Source organism: Coregonus lavaretus (genome assembly GCF_964263955.1).
Source record: "Coregonus lavaretus genome assembly, contig: HAP1_SCAFFOLD_4490, whole genome shotgun sequence".
Taxonomy (NCBI): domain Eukaryota; kingdom Metazoa; phylum Chordata; class Actinopteri; order Salmoniformes; family Salmonidae; genus Coregonus; species Coregonus lavaretus.
In genome coordinates, this window is record NW_028163052.1 from 42,947 (window position 1) to 49,761 (window position 6,815).

The window sequence follows — 6,815 nt, forward strand, 5'->3', positions numbered from 1 at the left end:
GTTCCAGGCTTTCTCCCAACGAAAGGGAACGTCGCATGAGGGAGCGTCGGTGCCTCTACTGCGGGGTTGCCGGCCACTTCCGCTCCACTTGCCCCGAGCTTTCGGGAAACGCCTGTCCCCGCCCAGCTACAGGAGGGCTGTGATGGGGAGAATTAGAGCGCCTCCTACTAACGCTGTCCTGGCTATTCCAGCCACTCTGTCCTGGGGGGGCCACCAGCATCGGGTCCAGGCTATGATCGATTCCGGTGCCGCAGGTGATTTCCTGGATGTAACCTTGGCTAAGGAACTTAAGATCCCTACCCAACTACTTCCTCAACCCCAGGCAGTTACAGCCTTAGATGGCAGACCTCTGGAACCAGGAAAGGTTACCGAGGCGACTCAGTCCCTGCGACTTACCATCTCTCAACACCAGCAGGAGGAGACCTTCTATCTTATTGACTCTCCCGAGTATCCTATTATCCTGGGTCACCCTTGGCTATGCAGACATAATCCCCAGATCGACTGGCCTACTGGCACCATTCTAAGCTGGGGTCCCACTTGCCAACTCACCTGCATGCTTCAGAGTCCCTCAGCCCCTAGTACCCAGTTTCAAGAGTCTGTTGACGTCTCCCGAGTCCCCAGTGTTTACCATCGGTTCAAGGCAGTGTTCAGCAAGGCCCGGGCTACTGCCTTACCGCCTCATCGCACGTATGACTGTGCCATTGATCTACTCCCTGGGTGCTGCCCTCCTAGAGGTCGGATCTTTTCCTTGTCCTCCCCCGAGCACGCAGCTATGGACACCTACATTAAGGAGTCCTTGGCAGCCGGCCTCATCTATGCCTCTACTTCCCCGGCTGGGGCGGGCTTCTTTTTTGTTGAAAAGAAAGACGGGGGTCTTAGGCCTTGTATTGATTACCGGGGACTCAACAAGATCACGGTTCGGAATCGTTACCCCCTTCCTCTCATGGCCACTGCTTTTGAGCTGCTTCAAGGGGCTTCCATTTTTACTAAGCTGGATCTCCGCAATGCTTACCATCTCGTGCGGATCCGGCAAGGAGACGAATGGAAGACGGCGTTCAACACGCCCACGGGGCACTATGAATATCGGGTGATGCCGTTCGGGCTCACCAATGCCCCCGCAGTATTCCAAGCCCTGATTAATGATGTTCTCCGGGATATGCTTAATCTGTTCGTCTTCGTGTACCTGGACAATATCCTCATCTTCTCGAGGTCACTGAAGGAGCATGAGGGGCATGTTAGCCGGGTTCTCCAGAGGCTCCTTGACAATCACCTCTACGTTAAGCCTGAGAAGTGTGAATTTCATGTTTCTCAGACTCAGTTTCTCGGGTTTATTGTCACTCCCGGGCACCTAGAGATGGATCCCAAGAAGGTCAAGGCGGTCCACGATTGGCCCACACCTGCCACGGTCAAGGAGGTTCAACGGTTCATTGGCTTTTCTAACTTCTATCGGAAGTTCATCAAGAATTTCAGCTCGGTGGTAGCCCCCTTGACGACGCTTACCAAGGGAGGAGGGACCAAGATTCACTGGGGTCCGGAAGCAGCAGGGGCCTTCGAGGATCTCAAGCGCCGCTTCACTTCTGCTCCGATTCTGGTGACCCCTGACCCAGAAAGACCTTTCGTGGTGGAGGTGGACGCCTCAGAGGTGGGGGTGGGAGCCGTCCTGTCACAGAGGGGTGCGGATGGGAGATTACACCCTTGTGCCTTCATGTCTCGCCGCCTGTCTGAGGCCGAGCGCAACTACCACGTGGGGGATCTAGAGTTGCTTGCGGTAAAACTGGCCTTGGAGGAGTGGCGCCATTGGCTTGAGGGGGCTCAGCACCCTTTCCAGGTTCTCACGGACCACAAGAACCTGGAATATCTCCAACAGGCTAAGCGGATGAACCCTCGGCAAGCACGATGGTCCCTTTTCTTTAATCGATTCCAGTTCCTCCTGTCTTACCGACCTGGCACCAAGAACGTCAAGCCGGATGCCCTGTCTCGAGTCTATTCTCCCGAGGTACGAGAGAAGCCCTTGGCATCGATTATTCCGAGGTCTAGGATCGTCGCACCTCTTCAGTGGGAACTAGAAAGAGGGGTACGAGAAGCTCTTGTCCATGAGCCCGATCCAGGCGGTGGTCCTGCCGTTCGCCTGTACGTTCCTCTCTCTGTTCGGGCCCGCGTCTTGCAGTGGGGTCATGAGTCGCCCTTGACATGCCATCCAGGCAGTGCTCGCACACTGGAGTTCCTCCGACGGCGGTTTTGGTGGCCGTCCATCAAGAAGGACGTGCAGGTTTATGTTGAGGCCTGCCCGGTGTGCAACCAGGGAAAGTCGACACGCCAGCGACCCCAGGGACTGCTCCATCCCTTACCTGTTCCTCGAAGGCCATGGTCACACCTTTCTCTGGACTTTGTTACGGGACTTCCTCTATCCCAGGGCAACACCGTCATCCTAGTGGTGGTAGACCGTTTCTCTAAGGCTGCCCGGTTTATTCCCCTGCCCAAGCTGCCCTCGGCTAAGGAGACTGCTGAGCTCCTCATGAACCATGTCTTCCGGATATTTGGTATTCCCCTGGACGTGGTCTCTGACCGAGGTCCCCAATTCTCGTCCCGGTTTTGGGGGGCCTTCTGCAGGCTTGTTGGGGCCACAGCCAGCCTATCGTCGGGGTTCCATCCAGAGTCTAATGGTCAAACGGAACGGATTAATCAGGATCTGGAGACCACCCTGCGGTGTATGGCGGCCAGTAATCCCACGTCTTGGGCCACCTATATCATTTGGGCTGAATATGCCCACAACACCCTCCAGTCCTCAGCCACCGGATTGTCCCCCTTCGAATGCCAGTTCGGTTACAACCCTCCATTATTTCCAGAGGAGGAGGCGCAAGTTGGTGTTCCCTCGGCCCAGCGCTTTGTCCAACGCTGTAGGCGGACCTGGAAGAAGGCCAGGCGTGCCCTCCTTCGGACCTCCCAGAGATACCAAAGTCAGGCTAATCGCCACCGCCGGACGGCCCCTAGTTTCCGAGCTGGTCAGAGAGTTTGGTTGGCCACTAAGAACCTGCCCCTCCGGGTCGAGTCCAAGAAGCTTTCCCAGAGATACATCGGCCCTTTCCGCATTGCTAGAAAGGTTAACCCTGTGTCTTATCGTTTGGTTCTCCCTCGTTCCCTTAGAATTAACCCCACTTTCCATGTTTCACTTATTAAACCTGTCTTGTCTTCTCCCTTTGCCCCCCCACGCAGACCCCCGCCACCTCCCAGGATCATTGACGGCCAGCCAGCCTACACAGTCCGCCGGATACTGGACTCCCGGAGGGTCCAGAACTCCCTGCAGTATCTGGTGGACTGGGAGGGCTACGGGCCAGAGGAGCGCTCCTGGGTTCCAGCCAGGGACATCCTGGACCCAGGGTTGATCCGAGATTTTCGCACCCGGGGGCCAGGGTGTTCTGGAAGGAACGTCAGGAGTCGTTCCTAGAGGAGGGGGTCCTGTCAGCTTCCTGCTTCTCCTGTTTGTCTCCGGGCCTCTAGAGGTCAGCTGTGTTCCCCTCTGCCTTAGTTCTTCCTCGTGTGTCCTCATTAGTTTGATCCAGGTCACCTGTGCCTTGTTTTCCCTTTAGTATTTTAGCTGTGTGTTTTCCCCTTGTTTCTCACTTGGTTATTGCGTCCTGACTATGTGTCTCCTGCTTTGTCCCACCGTGTCTGTCCTAGTAAGCTGTTCGAAGTTATCTTTAGTTTGTTTTTCTCCCCTCGTGGAGTTGTTTTGTTTTGCCTCCTGTTTTGGAACATTAAATCAACTTACCTGGAGTATTGCCTTGGGTGTTTCATTTGGGTCCTACAACACCTCCTCTGTGGCTAAGGGGTAGTACCCCCAGCTTTCCACATCTGAGACCGGAGTTCTAGCCCGGCTTGTGACAATGCAGTTCTCTGTTGTTGCATTGATCTCCATCACATCACTCTCTCACAGATCCAGTCCATGTCCTTGTGAAGCTTAAGCTGAGAATTACTCTCGTACAGATGGATCTTCAATATGATGGCTATTAGAGGTTGGGTTAAATGCGGAAGACATGTCGGTTGAATGCATTCAGTTGTGCAACTGACTAGGTATCCCCTTTCTCCCTTTCCCCTTCTATTACCGCAGCTGTCGTCATTCTGTTCACATTCTATCTAGATCTGGCAATTCTTTTGTTTAGTTGACGCGTTGCAGAAATTGACTAGTTATCTTCTCTAGCCCCCTCTTCTCCCATTGTGTGGAAGATCTCTATAGTGCTCTAGAAGATTCAATGCATCTTGAGGTAATTGTCCTGTGCAAACCTCTCTCCTGAAAGCTGAGTAAACATCTCTCTCTCTCTCTCTCTTTCTCTCTGTCTCTATCTCTCTCTCTCTATCTCCGTCCCCCATCTCTCTCTCTCTCTCCCTCCCCCATCTCTCTCTCTCTCTCTCTCTCTCTCTCTCTCTCTCTCTCTCTCTCTCTCTCTCTCTCTCTCTCTCTCTCTCTCTCCCGGGGTGAACAAACATCTCTCTGCCCGCCTCATTATTTAGACCCCAGGGTGCCTCTGTCTATCCCTCCGTCCCAGCACTCACTTAGTCCATCTCTGGCTCTATTCCGAGGGGAGAGCAGGCATAGTTTAGTTTATATAGTGGAGCCCTGCTAGTAGAGTCTGTAGGTGAGAATATGCTTCATTCCTATGTGATGATGTACAGGACAGAGGAGAACGTTTCTCACTGTCCTCAAGACAGCAGGCAATAGCAAACACTAAGTGCAAACAGACAGCAGGATATAAAGAGGGTTACAGAGATTTACACACACACATGCCAGTGCACACACAAACATACATGCATGCACACACACACACACACACACACACACGCACGCACGCATGCACACACACACACACAAACAAACACAGTCACAGTGCAGAATTAAAGGCAAGGAAAGATGGATGGGTGGAGGAGAGGCAGTGGGGTGATGGATGACTGGAGGCAGGTCACTCAATGGATGAGGGCCATGCCACCTGCAGACAGTGCTGACAAATGATAACCTGCCAGCCTCAGACCACACACAAACATCTCTGAAATACACATGCATGCGTGCATCTCTCTCTCTCTCACCTTGAGATGAGCTCTCGCTTCTTTCTCTCGCTCTACGTCTCTGTCTGTTTCTCTCTTTTTCTCTCTTCTTCTCTCTCTTCTTTCTTTCTGTCACACACACACACAACTACATACCTGAATCGTCGGAGGAGAGAAAAGGAACTTGTCACATAATTACATCACAGTGTTAAAACAGCAACAGTTTAATTTCCAACCAATGAGGTGAGATGGCTGCTATGCCAAGCGCATCAATTCCTTTCAGCTTCAGATGGCACCATCAATTGGTTTCCTCTTACTTTTCATTTCAACACCAAAATAAATCCTTGCTGTACCGACACACAAATAAGGCTTCTCTCAACTAGCTTAACACTGTAACAAATAAAAGTAACATCCGTCAATTGATGATTCATAATACATTCCTCCCCCCCACCCCACCCCACTCCAGGGTTAAATGTTCACTAGATGAGTACTGGAGACTGGAGATAGCTCAGAAAGTTGATCATACTAGAGCTCTCCTCAGTCCAGAGAAGGACCATATGGCTCTGGTCAAAAGTAGGGCACTGTAGGGAATAGGGTGCCATTTGGGACACATCACAGTCTATCAGACAGGGAGACAAAATGGCAGTTTAGGAGCCGTTAGAAGTGAAGGAGGATGACCCAAATGGCACCCTATTCCCTATGGGCTCTGGTGTGTGTGTGTTTGTGTGTGTGTGTGTGTGTGTGTGTGTGTGTGAGTGTGGGTGTGTGTGTGTGTGTGACCTGTCAGTCATCCTCCGTGCTCCTGAATGGAGCGACAGCTGATTGAGACTGACCTCTCTCCCCTCAGGACCATTAGGACTGAAAACACACACGCACACGCACGCTCCCACGCGCACACACACAAACACACTGACCTCTTACCCCTTCTAGAGGAGGACCTCAGGACTGTAAGGACATGAGAGGGAAACCATTGTTGACTGTTGAAAGCTGGCACTATTCTGGCCTGGTGCCTGTGGGTGTTCATGTCCTCAGATTTATTTTGTTTATAGTAACACTGTTGTGCAAAATTGAGAGGAGGAGGTTTTATAATATACAGTGGTGTGAAAAAGTGTTTGCCCCCTTCCTGATTTGTTATTTGTTTGCATTTTGTCACACTTAAATGTTTCAGATCATCAAACAAATTTAAATATTAATCAAAGATAACATAAGTAAACACAAAATGCAGTTTTGAAATGAAGGTTGTTATTATTAAGGGAAAACAAAATCCAAACCTACATGGCCCTGTGTGAAAAAGTGATTGCCCCCTACAACCTAATAACTGGTTAGGCCACCCTTAGCAGCAACAACTGCAATCAAGTGACATGGAGTGGCCTGTCCCAGAGTTCATGGTTGGGAAATATAAACCATGGCGTGGTGTGATTGCAAAGAAAAGCCATCAAAGTTTTACGCTGTGAGTGGAGTTCTTAAGTAGTTATGAGTTTAACACGGTCAAGGATCTCCATAACAGGTGGTGGTGCAATTAACCATGAACAGTATGTTATGGGCCTGGCTGATTTGGGGTTCTGTTTCATTGGGTCAAGTTGGCCATATTTACACCACTCAGCCATCTGGTACGGGCCCACGCCTGGGACGGAGAGGAACTATACATGTCAAGTATGGAAACTCACTGTCTGTTGCATTCTTATGTTGTTTCTCTTTCTCTCTCTCTTCTCTCTCTGTCTCTCTCTGTTCTCTCTCTCTCTCTCTCTCTCTCTCTCTCTCTCTCTCTCTCTCTCTCT